Source organism: Mytilus edulis, chromosome 12 (genome assembly GCF_963676685.1).
Source record: "Mytilus edulis chromosome 12, xbMytEdul2.2, whole genome shotgun sequence".
Lineage (NCBI taxonomy): Eukaryota > Metazoa > Mollusca > Bivalvia > Mytilida > Mytilidae > Mytilus > Mytilus edulis.
The window spans coordinates 46,588,651-46,603,261 of NC_092355.1; the positions used below are offsets into that span (position 1 = coordinate 46,588,651).

A 14,611-nucleotide genomic window follows, 5' to 3' on the forward strand; every position below is an offset into this window, starting at 1 on the left:
CAAAATCTGTTTAATTTCTTTACCCAAATGTGCTGATCTTTAATCAGTTTAAACGTCATCGCGCTCGGAACTGCATTTTGTGCTACGAAATAAGCATACTCCTCTGCAATATTTCTACCTGTAGTCTCATCTTGAACTTGCGACAATCTCGAAAGGCAGTCTGCTGCATTTTGCACGTAACGTATAAGGCTGTAAACGCATCGCCCATCTTTCAATACGAGCTGGTGGTTTAGATTTCGGGGAATAGATAACCTCTAACGGTTTGTGGTCGGTCACTAAAATAAATTCTTTCGCAAATAAGTACAAATAAAAACGTTCACATCCCCAAACGACAGCAAGGACTTCGCGCTCGGTTTGGGAATATCGTTGTTCGACATCGTTCAGTGTTCTACTTGCAAATGTAACAGGTCTAAAATTCCCATCACTTTGTTTCTGCCTCAAAATAGCTCCAAGTCCTACAGGGCTCGCATCTACTATTACGTGTGTTTGTGTCGCGTTACTATTATAATGTGCTAGCATTTTTGCACTTGCTAACAATCTTTTCAGTTCATCAAACGCGTCTTGGTGTCTGCTTGACCATATCCATTTAGTTTTTGCTCTCGTCTGAAACTGTTGAGAAATCTGGTATATAGCGACCATAATGATTTACAAGTCCGAGGAAATTTGAGTATCTTTGTTGCAATTAAAGGCGGAATGAAAAACGAAACAAGAACTGATAATATGAGCCAAAGAACAACCCGGTCTGGCACACCCTCTTGTCGTGTTATAGTTATTGCAGATTTCTTTCCCATCGTGCAAAATTCGTGTTATGCCCCTCCTATCGACGTGATCGGAAGAAGGTCTATTCTTAGGATAAGTACTATGTTCTACTGATTGAGAAGAAAGAGGGCAAAAAATTGTTCCGTGATCAATAGCGAAACAAAGTCTACAAACTTCTGGCCTTGCATGAGGAACTAAAAGCGTTAGAATGTCACTGTCTTTAACTCCCCAGTCAAATTTAACTTTGAAATCGCGAAGTGCAGTTGCGGCTTTGGCAGCAAAAAGCTCATAATATAATACTCGTATTTTTTTCACCGTAACTAGATTCAATCTGTAAAATGTTAGCTACGTAACAATCTAATTCTTCGCTACGTTGAGGAAAAACCCTACACATGACGCGTTTATATTTGCCAAAAACGCATACGAATTCTTTAATAGTGAGCGTTCTATGGAGCAGGATATCCTTTTTTCCTGGTAAATTGATTTCAAGACCACTGCTAGTAAGCAAAGTACTAGCTGCCTGAACAGATTCATAATCTTTCATAAGTAATCCGGCTAGATTAACGTCCCTACCTTCAATAATTTGCTTTGTAAGCGCTGGTGAAATGATATCCAAAAAGGGAACAGACGATGATGGCACTCCGGTAATAGTAGCTGTAGAAGTGTTAAGGGTGGGATTTATCCGGCAATCGCTTTCACTAGGAGAAACACCGTACCATTTGTATAATGTAAAACACATGATCATCTGATGTGTGCACTTGTTGAAATCTATTTCGTCTTGTATCTTGTATATTCCCGGAAAATCCGCTGATAAAGAAGTATTATAATTATTCCTATTGGTGTTAGAATTCATTGAATCCCTTTATCCTATAACAACTTCCGATCAGAAGTGGAAGTTCGTTAGACGAATTACTGGTCACATTAGGTAAAATTGGCGAGACTTCCTGGTCTTCATTTGACAACTGTGCATGTTCCGAAACTGATTTGAATACTTTACCACAAATCATTATTAATGTATACATCAAAACACCAACTGGCACCAAAATATTTATCCAATCTTATTGTACCTACAAGTAGTAAACAAACGTACTCTATTGAAGTAATGTTTATTCCAATATTTGTCAGTTCTTCCTTGAACTTCTTAACTGTCCAAGACGAACAGTCACTTTCTTGTCTGCTGATTTCAATTGAATCCGGAGAAAACCGACTTGTAGGTTTCCTTTTTCTCCGAAAAGCCATAATGTTAAATAATCCGTAAAAAACTTTTAAAAGTTCAAAACTAAACTTTGCATATATATTAAAAGTGTTGTATTAATTCCAGAATAATATTTTTGGTAAGACAAAAACTGCTAACGAAACTGATCGAAAGAACAAGACAGCGTTATCTATCAAAATAATTTCAATAATCATTATTTTAACGGCTATGGTCTGACCGCTTTCTGACTGCTAAGCTATAAAAATATCGACGAGACACAGAAAAACAAACAAACAACCGAGAGTCGTTATGGATCATTAAGAGAAGAACTTCTAAAACGAGCAATAAAATGCAGATGTCGAAACAATTATAAATCAAATTATATGCTATATTCAAATAATTTATCATGTATGACGTGTTTTTTTTCAACAAAAACATGAATTTGTTTACAACAAATCTTTTCTACTTCTGTTAATGTATTATTACCATAAATAAACACATTTCATAATTTGCATATTCATCTCATTTATAAACTACCATCAAAGGTTAAAATTTCCTGACTCTGTTTCATACAATATTGCTGAGTTTAGTTGAATGACTAAAAAAGGTTGAATTTGCTGAAATTATTTTAAACGTCTGATTTATATCGGGTATGATTTATGATGTATCAAATACTCATGATATAGCCTAGGACATAAGACATAAGACATAAGAAATTTTATTTCACTAAAGCCCCCACATGGGGTATGTTAGTATAACATTTTTTAACAAACAATAAAAGTGAGAACATATTTACATTAGAACAACATGGTTAACAAAGGTGCAATAATAGTATATATAATTAATGCAGATATTTGACAGGAAGTACAAATTATCATGATTATATAGTAACATGATTAAGCACATGTATTAATAGGTTTTAATAACACTTGTGCAAAATTTTGCTATTCCAGTAAGTGTAAATAAATCTTATGTATTCATCAATTCTTTAAATTTTAAAACATTTGGATTATTACATATATTTAAAGGTAAAAATTTAGCTCGTACATTGTTGAGTGCTAGGGAAATTGATTAGTAATAGATTTGAAAACATGATTATCGCCCTTTAATTTTCGTTGTTCTCGAATATAGTCCCTAAAGTGAATAGTGTATTTTTGCTTATTTTTTTTCATAGACCTTCCCAACAACTTTATCCGTAGTTAATGCGAACAGGAGAAAATATTTGTGTTAAAGAGCTTGTCTGAAAATAAGCCTGTTAAAGTAAATGTAAAGTAGTAATTTGGTTGTCTTAAATGGGTACGCCTAAAGATCAATCTAAAGACCGACACGACGACTTGATACGTTCGTCCAAAATTAACTCCTTTATACTTAATACCAGATGCGACAACAACCTGTCGTAAGTGCCACATCGTCAGTCGGAAGTCATCTGATAAGTTCTTAAATTTCCATTAGCAAGTCTGAATTAGGAAACTTAGCCTTTGTTAAATTATAGTAACTAGAGTTAAATTCGGCAAACAATTTTGGATTGTAGCCGCAGGCGATATTTTCAATATTCAAGTTTGTCTTGAACATTTTGTCTATAAATTATCATGATTGATTCGTGTTGAATCGTATATTTTTCAAAAAGTAAGGAAAACACGATTTTATTTTTTTACAGCCAAAGGGAGGGGTACAGGTTTAGCAGGATCGATAATAACCTGAGCGTTATAGACTAAAAATTCCATTAGGTTGGAAGAAGGACTCCGTGGCGCAACGGTAGCGCGTCTGACTCCAGATCAGAAGGTTGCGTGTTCGAATCACGTCGGGGTCATATGTATTTTTGATGCAATTTTCTAGAAATATTGAAAAGGTCTCACATTCAACGTTTGTGACAATTGAAAGAAACTGATTGAAAACTGTGTGAGTGAAAGAGATACCTACTTGATGCCTGTTTCTCGTTCAAGTTACATGTCAGTGAAACACAAAGATTCTCACATACGTTATTCTTAATTTGTATCTAACAGTTTTCCTTCAATAACAATTTAATTTCAGACGGAAGATAGGAAAGCTAACGATTTTTATCAAAATCAAAGTATTTACTGGCAAATCACCGCTTATCTCCCCGAAATTGTTAGGATTGATACTGAGAGTGTGTGCCTTTTTTCTTCCTCTATGCATGATACCTTAACGATCTTCCTCAGTCCACAGTTGAGCTGAATGAACTCTGTCATATTAACATCTGAATTCATTCAAAATGGTCGTTTTCAGGACAGAATCAATCTGTGGTTAACTTATCGATAACTTTGATTCCTACTTGTCTTTGAGCGCGTTGAGTGAGCAGTGTGTGTGATTCATTACAAAAAGTGGATATCAAAAAGTCTGCGTCGTCGACAGGATTCGAACCTGTGCGGGGAGACCCCAATAGATTTCTAGTCTATCGCCTTAACCACTCGGCCACGACGACTTGATACGTTCGTCCAAAATTAACTCCTTTATACTTAATACCAGATGCGACAACAACCTGTCGTAAGTGCCACATCGTCAGTCGGAAGTCATCTGATAAGTTCTTAAATTTCCATTAGCAAGTCTGAATTAGGAAACTTAGCCTTTGTTAAATTATAGTAACTAGAGTTAAATTCGGCAAACAATTTTGGATTGTAGCCGCAGGCGATATTTTCAATATTCAAGTTTGTCTTGAACATTTTGTCTATAAATTATCATGATTGATTCGTGTTGAATCGTATATTTTTCAAAAAGTAAGGAAAACACGATTTTATTTTTTTACAGCCAAAGGGAGGGGTACAGGTTTAGCAGGATCGATAATAACCTGAGCGTTATAGACTAAAAATTCCATTAGGTTGGAAGAAGGACTCCGTGGCGCAACGGTAGCGCGTCTGACTCCAGATCAGAAGGTTGCGTGTTCGAATCACGTCGGGGTCATATGTATTTTTGATGCAATTTTCTAGAAATATTGAAAAGGTCTCACATTCAACGTTTGTGACAATTGAAAGAAACTGATTGAAAACTGTGTGAGTGAAAGAGATACCTACTTGATGCCTGTTTCTCGTTCAAGTTACATGTCAGTGAAACACAAAGATTCTCACATACGTTATTCTTAATTTGTATCTAACAGTTTTCCTTCAATAACAATTTAATTTCAGACGGAAGATAGGAAAGCTAACGATTTTTATCAAAATCAAAGTATTTACTGGCAAATCACCGCTTATCTCCCCGAAATTGTTAGGATTGATACTGAGAGTGTGTGCCTTTTTTCTTCCTCTATGCATGATACCTTAACGATCTTCCTCAGTCCACAGTTGAGCTGAATGAACTCTGTCATATTAACATCTGAATTCATTCAAAATGGTCGTTTTCAGGACAGAATCAATCTGTGGTTAACTTATCGATAACTTTGATTCCTACTTGTCTTTGAGCGCGTTGAGTGAGCAGTGTGTGTGATTCATTACAAAAAGTGGATATCAAAAAGTCTGCGTCGTCGACAGGATTCGAACCTGTGCGGGGAGACCCCAATAGATTTCTAGTCTATCGCCTTAACCACTCGGCCACGACGACTTGATACGTTCGTCCAAAATTAACTCCTTTATACTTAATACCAGATGCGACAACAACCTGTCGTAAGTGCCACATCGTCAGTCGGAAGTCATCTGATAAGTTCTTAAATTTCCATTAGCAAGTCTGAATTAGGAAACTTAGCCTTTGTTAAATTATAGTAACTAGAGTTAAATTCGGCAAACAATTTTGGATTGTAGCCGCAGGCGATATTTTCAATATTCAAGTTTGTCTTGAACATTTTGTCTATAAATTATCATGATTGATTCGTGTTGAATCGTATATTTTTCAAAAAGTAAGGAAAACACGATTTTATTTTTTTACAGCCAAAGGGAGGGGTACAGGTTTAGCAGGATCGATAATAACCTGAGCGTTATAGACTAAAAATTCCATTAGGTTGGAAGAAGGACTCCGTGGCGCAACGGTAGCGCGTCTGACTCCAGATCAGAAGGTTGCGTGTTCGAATCACGTCGGGGTCATATGTATTTTTGATGCAATTTTCTAGAAATATTGAAAAGGTCTCACATTCAACGTTTGTGACAATTGAAAGAAACTGATTGAAAACTGTGTGAGTGAAAGAGATACCTACTTGATGCCTGTTTCTCGTTCAAGTTACATGTCAGTGAAACACAAAGATTCTCACATACGTTATTCTTAATTTGTATCTAACAGTTTTCCTTCAATAACAATTTAATTTCAGACGGAAGATAGGAAAGCTAACGATTTTTATCAAAATCAAAGTATTTACTGGCAAATCACCGCTTATCTCCCCGAAATTGTTAGGATTGATACTGAGAGTGTGTGCCTTTTTTCTTCCTCTATGCATGATACCTTAACGATCTTCCTCAGTCCACAGTTGAGCTGAATGAACTCTGTCATATTAACATCTGAATTCATTCAAAATGGTCGTTTTCAGGACAGAATCAATCTGTGGTTAACTTATCGATAACTTTGATTCCTACTTGTCTTTGAGCGCGTTGAGTGAGCAGTGTGTGTGATTCATTACAAAAAGTGGATATCAAAAAGTCTGCGTCGTCGACAGGATTCGAACCTGTGCGGGGAGACCCCAATAGATTTCTAGTCTATCGCCTTAACCACTCGGCCACGACGACTTGATACGTTCGTCCAAAATTAACTCCTTTATACTTAATACCAGATGCGACAACAACCTGTCGTAAGTGCCACATCGTCAGTCGGAAGTCATCTGATAAGTTCTTAAATTTCCATTAGCAAGTCTGAATTAGGAAACTTAGCCTTTGTTAAATTATAGTAACTAGAGTTAAATTCGGCAAACAATTTTGGATTGTAGCCGCAGGCGATATTTTCAATATTCAAGTTTGTCTTGAACATTTTGTCTATAAATTATCATGATTGATTCGTGTTGAATCGTATATTTTTCAAAAAGTAAGGAAAACACGATTTTATTTTTTTACAGCCAAAGGGAGGGGTACAGGTTTAGCAGGATCGATAATAACCTGAGCGTTATAGACTAAAAATTCCATTAGGTTGGAAGAAGGACTCCGTGGCGCAACGGTAGCGCGTCTGACTCCAGATCAGAAGGTTGCGTGTTCGAATCACGTCGGGGTCATATGTATTTTTGATGCAATTTTCTAGAAATATTGAAAAGGTCTCACATTCAACGTTTGTGACAATTGAAAGAAACTGATTGAAAACTGTGTGAGTGAAAGAGATACCTACTTGATGCCTGTTTCTCGTTCAAGTTACATGTCAGTGAAACACAAAGATTCTCACATACGTTATTCTTAATTTGTATCTAACAGTTTTCCTTCAATAACAATTTAATTTCAGACGGAAGATAGGAAAGCTAACGATTTTTATCAAAATCAAAGTATTTACTGGCAAATCACCGCTTATCTCCCCGAAATTGTTAGGATTGATACTGAGAGTGTGTGCCTTTTTTCTTCCTCTATGCATGATACCTTAACGATCTTCCTCAGTCCACAGTTGAGCTGAATGAACTCTGTCATATTAACATCTGAATTCATTCAAAATGGTCGTTTTCAGGACAGAATCAATCTGTGGTTAACTTATCGATAACTTTGATTCCTACTTGTCTTTGAGCGCGTTGAGTGAGCAGTGTGTGTGATTCATTACAAAAAGTGGATATCAAAAAGTCTGCGTCGTCGACAGGATTCGAACCTGTGCGGGGAGACCCCAATAGATTTCTAGTCTATCGCCTTAACCACTCGGCCACGACGACTTGATACGTTCGTCCAAAATTAACTCCTTTATACTTAATACCAGATGCGACAACAACCTGTCGTAAGTGCCACATCGTCAGTCGGAAGTCATCTGATAAGTTCTTAAATTTCCATTAGCAAGTCTGAATTAGGAAACTTAGCCTTTGTTAAATTATAGTAACTAGAGTTAAATTCGGCAAACAATTTTGGATTGTAGCCGCAGGCGATATTTTCAATATTCAAGTTTGTCTTGAACATTTTGTCTATAAATTATCATGATTGATTCGTGTTGAATCGTATATTTTTCAAAAAGTAAGGAAAACACGATTTTATTTTTTTACAGCCAAAGGGAGGGGTACAGGTTTAGCAGGATCGATAATAACCTGAGCGTTATAGACTAAAAATTCCATTAGGTTGGAAGAAGGACTCCGTGGCGCAACGGTAGCGCGTCTGACTCCAGATCAGAAGGTTGCGTGTTCGAATCACGTCGGGGTCATATGTATTTTTGATGCAATTTTCTAGAAATATTGAAAAGGTCTCACATTCAACGTTTGTGACAATTGAAAGAAACTGATTGAAAACTGTGTGAGTGAAAGAGATACCTACTTGATGCCTGTTTCTCGTTCAAGTTACATGTCAGTGAAACACAAAGATTCTCACATACGTTATTCTTAATTTGTATCTAACAGTTTTCCTTCAATAACAATTTAATTTCAGACGGAAGATAGGAAAGCTAACGATTTTTATCAAAATCAAAGTATTTACTGGCAAATCACCGCTTATCTCCCCGAAATTGTTAGGATTGATACTGAGAGTGTGTGCCTTTTTTCTTCCTCTATGCATGATACCTTAACGATCTTCCTCAGTCCACAGTTGAGCTGAATGAACTCTGTCATATTAACATCTGAATTCATTCAAAATGGTCGTTTTCAGGACAGAATCAATCTGTGGTTAACTTATCGATAACTTTGATTCCTACTTGTCTTTGAGCGCGTTGAGTGAGCAGTGTGTGTGATTCATTACAAAAAGTGGATATCAAAAAGTCTGCGTCGTCGACAGGATTCGAACCTGTGCGGGGAGACCCCAATAGATTTCTAGTCTATCGCCTTAACCACTCGGCCACGACGACTTGATACGTTCGTCCAAAATTAACTCCTTTATACTTAATACCAGATGCGACAACAACCTGTCGTAAGTGCCACATCGTCAGTCGGAAGTCATCTGATAAGTTCTTAAATTTCCATTAGCAAGTCTGAATTAGGAAACTTAGCCTTTGTTAAATTATAGTAACTAGAGTTAAATTCGGCAAACAATTTTGGATTGTAGCCGCAGGCGATATTTTCAATATTCAAGTTTGTCTTGAACATTTTGTCTATAAATTATCATGATTGATTCGTGTTGAATCGTATATTTTTCAAAAAGTAAGGAAAACACGATTTTATTTTTTTACAGCCAAAGGGAGGGGTACAGGTTTAGCAGGATCGATAATAACCTGAGCGTTATAGACTAAAAATTCCATTAGGTTGGAAGAAGGACTCCGTGGCGCAACGGTAGCGCGTCTGACTCCAGATCAGAAGGTTGCGTGTTCGAATCACGTCGGGGTCATATGTATTTTTGATGCAATTTTCTAGAAATATTGAAAAGGTCTCACATTCAACGTTTGTGACAATTGAAAGAAACTGATTGAAAACTGTGTGAGTGAAAGAGATACCTACTTGATGCCTGTTTCTCGTTCAAGTTACATGTCAGTGAAACACAAAGATTCTCACATACGTTATTCTTAATTTGTATCTAACAGTTTTCCTTCAATAACAATTTAATTTCAGACGGAAGATAGGAAAGCTAACGATTTTTATCAAAATCAAAGTATTTACTGGCAAATCACCGCTTATCTCCCCGAAATTGTTAGGATTGATACTGAGAGTGTGTGCCTTTTTTCTTCCTCTATGCATGATACCTTAACGATCTTCCTCAGTCCACAGTTGAGCTGAATGAACTCTGTCATATTAACATCTGAATTCATTCAAAATGGTCGTTTTCAGGACAGAATCAATCTGTGGTTAACTTATCGATAACTTTGATTCCTACTTGTCTTTGAGCGCGTTGAGTGAGCAGTGTGTGTGATTCATTACAAAAAGTGGATATCAAAAAGTCTGCGTCGTCGACAGGATTCGAACCTGTGCGGGGAGACCCCAATAGATTTCTAGTCTATCGCCTTAACCACTCGGCCACGACGACTTGATACGTTCGTCCAAAATTAACTCCTTTATACTTAATACCAGATGCGACAACAACCTGTCGTAAGTGCCACATCGTCAGTCGGAAGTCATCTGATAAGTTCTTAAATTTCCATTAGCAAGTCTGAATTAGGAAACTTAGCCTTTGTTAAATTATAGTAACTAGAGTTAAATTCGGCAAACAATTTTGGATTGTAGCCGCAGGCGATATTTTCAATATTCAAGTTTGTCTTGAACATTTTGTCTATAAATTATCATGATTGATTCGTGTTGAATCGTATATTTTTCAAAAAGTAAGGAAAACACGATTTTATTTTTTTACAGCCAAAGGGAGGGGTACAGGTTTAGCAGGATCGATAATAACCTGAGCGTTATAGACTAAAAATTCCATTAGGTTGGAAGAAGGACTCCGTGGCGCAACGGTAGCGCGTCTGACTCCAGATCAGAAGGTTGCGTGTTCGAATCACGTCGGGGTCATATGTATTTTTGATGCAATTTTCTAGAAATATTGAAAAGGTCTCACATTCAACGTTTGTGACAATTGAAAGAAACTGATTGAAAACTGTGTGAGTGAAAGAGATACCTACTTGATGCCTGTTTCTCGTTCAAGTTACATGTCAGTGAAACACAAAGATTCTCACATACGTTATTCTTAATTTGTATCTAACAGTTTTCCTTCAATAACAATTTAATTTCAGACGGAAGATAGGAAAGCTAACGATTTTTATCAAAATCAAAGTATTTACTGGCAAATCACCGCTTATCTCCCCGAAATTGTTAGGATTGATACTGAGAGTGTGTGCCTTTTTTCTTCCTCTATGCATGATACCTTAACGATCTTCCTCAGTCCACAGTTGAGCTGAATGAACTCTGTCATATTAACATCTGAATTCATTCAAAATGGTCGTTTTCAGGACAGAATCAATCTGTGGTTAACTTATCGATAACTTTGATTCCTACTTGTCTTTGAGCGCGTTGAGTGAGCAGTGTGTGTGATTCATTACAAAAAGTGGATATCAAAAAGTCTGCGTCGTCGACAGGATTCGAACCTGTGCGGGGAGACCCCAATAGATTTCTAGTCTATCGCCTTAACCACTCGGCCACGACGACTTGATACGTTCGTCCAAAATTAACTCCTTTATACTTAATACCAGATGCGACAACAACCTGTCGTAAGTGCCACATCGTCAGTCGGAAGTCATCTGATAAGTTCTTAAATTTCCATTAGCAAGTCTGAATTAGGAAACTTAGCCTTTGTTAAATTATAGTAACTAGAGTTAAATTCGGCAAACAATTTTGGATTGTAGCCGCAGGCGATATTTTCAATATTCAAGTTTGTCTTGAACATTTTGTCTATAAATTATCATGATTGATTCGTGTTGAATCGTATATTTTTCAAAAAGTAAGGAAAACACGATTTTATTTTTTTACAGCCAAAGGGAGGGGTACAGGTTTAGCAGGATCGATAATAACCTGAGCGTTATAGACTAAAAATTCCATTAGGTTGGAAGAAGGACTCCGTGGCGCAACGGTAGCGCGTCTGACTCCAGATCAGAAGGTTGCGTGTTCGAATCACGTCGGGGTCATATGTATTTTTGATGCAATTTTCTAGAAATATTGAAAAGGTCTCACATTCAACGTTTGTGACAATTGAAAGAAACTGATTGAAAACTGTGTGAGTGAAAGAGATACCTACTTGATGCCTGTTTCTCGTTCAAGTTACATGTCAGTGAAACACAAAGATTCTCACATACGTTATTCTTAATTTGTATCTAACAGTTTTCCTTCAATAACAATTTAATTTCAGACGGAAGATAGGAAAGCTAACGATTTTTATCAAAATCAAAGTATTTACTGGCAAATCACCGCTTATCTCCCCGAAATTGTTAGGATTGATACTGAGAGTGTGTGCCTTTTTTCTTCCTCTATGCATGATACCTTAACGATCTTCCTCAGTCCACAGTTGAGCTGAATGAACTCTGTCATATTAACATCTGAATTCATTCAAAATGGTCGTTTTCAGGACAGAATCAATCTGTGGTTAACTTATCGATAACTTTGATTCCTACTTGTCTTTGAGCGCGTTGAGTGAGCAGTGTGTGTGATTCATTACAAAAAGTGGATATCAAAAAGTCTGCGTCGTCGACAGGATTCGAACCTGTGCGGGGAGACCCCAATAGATTTCTAGTCTATCGCCTTAACCACTCGGCCACGACGACTTGATACGTTCGTCCAAAATTAACTCCTTTATACTTAATACCAGATGCGACAACAACCTGTCGTAAGTGCCACATCGTCAGTCGGAAGTCATCTGATAAGTTCTTAAATTTCCATTAGCAAGTCTGAATTAGGAAACTTAGCCTTTGTTAAATTATAGTAACTAGAGTTAAATTCGGCAAACAATTTTGGATTGTAGCCGCAGGCGATATTTTCAATATTCAAGTTTGTCTTGAACATTTTGTCTATAAATTATCATGATTGATTCGTGTTGAATCGTATATTTTTCAAAAAGTAAGGAAAACACGATTTTATTTTTTTACAGCCAAAGGGAGGGGTACAGGTTTAGCAGGATCGATAATAACCTGAGCGTTATAGACTAAAAATTCCATTAGGTTGGAAGAAGGACTCCGTGGCGCAACGGTAGCGCGTCTGACTCCAGATCAGAAGGTTGCGTGTTCGAATCACGTCGGGGTCATATGTATTTTTGATGCAATTTTCTAGAAATATTGAAAAGGTCTCACATTCAACGTTTGTGACAATTGAAAGAAACTGATTGAAAACTGTGTGAGTGAAAGAGATACCTACTTGATGCCTGTTTCTCGTTCAAGTTACATGTCAGTGAAACACAAAGATTCTCACATACGTTATTCTTAATTTGTATCTAACAGTTTTCCTTCAATAACAATTTAATTTCAGACGGAAGATAGGAAAGCTAACGATTTTTATCAAAATCAAAGTATTTACTGGCAAATCACCGCTTATCTCCCCGAAATTGTTAGGATTGATACTGAGAGTGTGTGCCTTTTTTCTTCCTCTATGCATGATACCTTAACGATCTTCCTCAGTCCACAGTTGAGCTGAATGAACTCTGTCATATTAACATCTGAATTCATTCAAAATGGTCGTTTTCAGGACAGAATCAATCTGTGGTTAACTTATCGATAACTTTGATTCCTACTTGTCTTTGAGCGCGTTGAGTGAGCAGTGTGTGTGATTCATTACAAAAAGTGGATATCAAAAAGTCTGCGTCGTCGACAGGATTCGAACCTGTGCGGGGAGACCCCAATAGATTTCTAGTCTATCGCCTTAACCACTCGGCCACGACGACTTGATACGTTCGTCCAAAATTAACTCCTTTATACTTAATACCAGATGCGACAACAACCTGTCGTAAGTGCCACATCGTCAGTCGGAAGTCATCTGATAAGTTCTTAAATTTCCATTAGCAAGTCTGAATTAGGAAACTTAGCCTTTGTTAAATTATAGTAACTAGAGTTAAATTCGGCAAACAATTTTGGATTGTAGCCGCAGGCGATATTTTCAATATTCAAGTTTGTCTTGAACATTTTGTCTATAAATTATCATGATTGATTCGTGTTGAATCGTATATTTTTCAAAAAGTAAGGAAAACACGATTTTATTTTTTTACAGCCAAAGGGAGGGGTACAGGTTTAGCAGGATCGATAATAACCTGAGCGTTATAGACTAAAAATTCCATTAGGTTGGAAGAAGGACTCCGTGGCGCAACGGTAGCGCGTCTGACTCCAGATCAGAAGGTTGCGTGTTCGAATCACGTCGGGGTCATATGTATTTTTGATGCAATTTTCTAGAAATATTGAAAAGGTCTCACATTCAACGTTTGTGACAATTGAAAGAAACTGATTGAAAACTGTGTGAGTGAAAGAGATACCTACTTGATGCCTGTTTCTCGTTCAAGTTACATGTCAGTGAAACACAAAGATTCTCACATACGTTATTCTTAATTTGTATCTAACAGTTTTCCTTCAATAACAATTTAATTTCAGACGGAAGATAGGAAAGCTAACGATTTTTATCAAAATCAAAGTATTTACTGGCAAATCACCGCTTATCTCCCCGAAATTGTTAGGATTGATACTGAGAGTGTGTGCCTTTTTTCTTCCTCTATGCATGATACCTTAACGATCTTCCTCAGTCCACAGTTGAGCTGAATGAACTCTGTCATATTAACATCTGAATTCATTCAAAATGGTCGTTTTCAGGACAGAATCAATCTGTGGTTAACTTATCGATAACTTTGATTCCTACTTGTCTTTGAGCGCGTTGAGTGAGCAGTGTGTGTGATTCATTACAAAAAGTGGATATCAAAAAGTCTGCGTCGTCGACAGGATTCGAACCTGTGCGGGGAGACCCCAATAGATTTCTAGTCTATCGCCTTAACCACTCGGCCACGACGACTTGATACGTTCGTCCAAAATTAACTCCTTTATACTTAATACCAGATGCGACAACAACCTGTCGTAAGTGCCACATCGTCAGTCGGAAGTCATCTGATAAGTTCTTAAATTTCCATTAGCAAGTCTGAATTAGGAAACTTAGCCTTTGTTAAATTATAGTAACTAGAGTTAAATTCGGCAAACAATTTTGGATTGTAGCCGCAGGCGATATTTTCAATATTCAAGTTTGTCTTG

The 14,611-nt window shown here is 37.0% G+C and overlaps 20 non-coding genes across 20 annotated transcripts; 10 read left to right on the plus strand and 10 right to left on the minus strand.

Annotated features, from left to right (window-relative positions):
* Positions 1 to 3,692: 3,692 nt before the first annotated feature.
* On the plus strand, positions 3,693 to 3,764 carry Trnaw-cca (transfer RNA tryptophan (anticodon CCA)). Its single transcript has one exon. It is a non-coding gene; the product is annotated as a tRNA-Trp (tRNA).
* Positions 3,765 to 4,315: 551 nt separating this feature from the next.
* Trnas-aga (transfer RNA serine (anticodon AGA)) lies at positions 4,316 to 4,397 on the minus strand. The gene has a single exon. It is a non-coding gene; the product is annotated as a tRNA-Ser (tRNA).
* A 404-nt stretch (positions 4,398 to 4,801) lies between these two features.
* Trnaw-cca (transfer RNA tryptophan (anticodon CCA)) lies at positions 4,802 to 4,873 on the plus strand. The gene has a single exon. It is a non-coding gene; the product is annotated as a tRNA-Trp (tRNA).
* Positions 4,874 to 5,424: 551 nt separating this feature from the next.
* Trnas-aga (transfer RNA serine (anticodon AGA)) lies at positions 5,425 to 5,506 on the minus strand. Its single transcript has one exon. It is a non-coding gene; the product is annotated as a tRNA-Ser (tRNA).
* A 404-nt stretch (positions 5,507 to 5,910) lies between these two features.
* Trnaw-cca (transfer RNA tryptophan (anticodon CCA)) lies at positions 5,911 to 5,982 on the plus strand. The gene has a single exon. It is a non-coding gene; the product is annotated as a tRNA-Trp (tRNA).
* Positions 5,983 to 6,533: 551 nt separating this feature from the next.
* Positions 6,534 to 6,615, minus strand: Trnas-aga (transfer RNA serine (anticodon AGA)). The gene has a single exon. It is a non-coding gene; the product is annotated as a tRNA-Ser (tRNA).
* Positions 6,616 to 7,019: 404 nt separating this feature from the next.
* Positions 7,020 to 7,091, plus strand: Trnaw-cca (transfer RNA tryptophan (anticodon CCA)). Its single transcript has one exon. It is a non-coding gene; the product is annotated as a tRNA-Trp (tRNA).
* Positions 7,092 to 7,642: 551 nt separating this feature from the next.
* On the minus strand, positions 7,643 to 7,724 carry Trnas-aga (transfer RNA serine (anticodon AGA)). The gene has a single exon. It is a non-coding gene; the product is annotated as a tRNA-Ser (tRNA).
* A 404-nt stretch (positions 7,725 to 8,128) lies between these two features.
* On the plus strand, positions 8,129 to 8,200 carry Trnaw-cca (transfer RNA tryptophan (anticodon CCA)). The gene has a single exon. It is a non-coding gene; the product is annotated as a tRNA-Trp (tRNA).
* Positions 8,201 to 8,751: 551 nt separating this feature from the next.
* On the minus strand, positions 8,752 to 8,833 carry Trnas-aga (transfer RNA serine (anticodon AGA)). Its single transcript has one exon. It is a non-coding gene; the product is annotated as a tRNA-Ser (tRNA).
* A 404-nt stretch (positions 8,834 to 9,237) lies between these two features.
* Positions 9,238 to 9,309, plus strand: Trnaw-cca (transfer RNA tryptophan (anticodon CCA)). The gene has a single exon. It is a non-coding gene; the product is annotated as a tRNA-Trp (tRNA).
* A 551-nt stretch (positions 9,310 to 9,860) lies between these two features.
* Positions 9,861 to 9,942, minus strand: Trnas-aga (transfer RNA serine (anticodon AGA)). The gene has a single exon. It is a non-coding gene; the product is annotated as a tRNA-Ser (tRNA).
* Positions 9,943 to 10,346: 404 nt separating this feature from the next.
* Trnaw-cca (transfer RNA tryptophan (anticodon CCA)) lies at positions 10,347 to 10,418 on the plus strand. Its single transcript has one exon. It is a non-coding gene; the product is annotated as a tRNA-Trp (tRNA).
* Positions 10,419 to 10,969: 551 nt separating this feature from the next.
* Trnas-aga (transfer RNA serine (anticodon AGA)) lies at positions 10,970 to 11,051 on the minus strand. Its single transcript has one exon. It is a non-coding gene; the product is annotated as a tRNA-Ser (tRNA).
* Positions 11,052 to 11,455: 404 nt separating this feature from the next.
* Trnaw-cca (transfer RNA tryptophan (anticodon CCA)) lies at positions 11,456 to 11,527 on the plus strand. The gene has a single exon. It is a non-coding gene; the product is annotated as a tRNA-Trp (tRNA).
* Positions 11,528 to 12,078: 551 nt separating this feature from the next.
* On the minus strand, positions 12,079 to 12,160 carry Trnas-aga (transfer RNA serine (anticodon AGA)). Its single transcript has one exon. It is a non-coding gene; the product is annotated as a tRNA-Ser (tRNA).
* A 404-nt stretch (positions 12,161 to 12,564) lies between these two features.
* Positions 12,565 to 12,636, plus strand: Trnaw-cca (transfer RNA tryptophan (anticodon CCA)). Its single transcript has one exon. It is a non-coding gene; the product is annotated as a tRNA-Trp (tRNA).
* Positions 12,637 to 13,187: 551 nt separating this feature from the next.
* Trnas-aga (transfer RNA serine (anticodon AGA)) lies at positions 13,188 to 13,269 on the minus strand. The gene has a single exon. It is a non-coding gene; the product is annotated as a tRNA-Ser (tRNA).
* A 404-nt stretch (positions 13,270 to 13,673) lies between these two features.
* Positions 13,674 to 13,745, plus strand: Trnaw-cca (transfer RNA tryptophan (anticodon CCA)). The gene has a single exon. It is a non-coding gene; the product is annotated as a tRNA-Trp (tRNA).
* Positions 13,746 to 14,296: 551 nt separating this feature from the next.
* Trnas-aga (transfer RNA serine (anticodon AGA)) lies at positions 14,297 to 14,378 on the minus strand. Its single transcript has one exon. It is a non-coding gene; the product is annotated as a tRNA-Ser (tRNA).
* Positions 14,379 to 14,611: the final 233 nt, after the last annotated feature.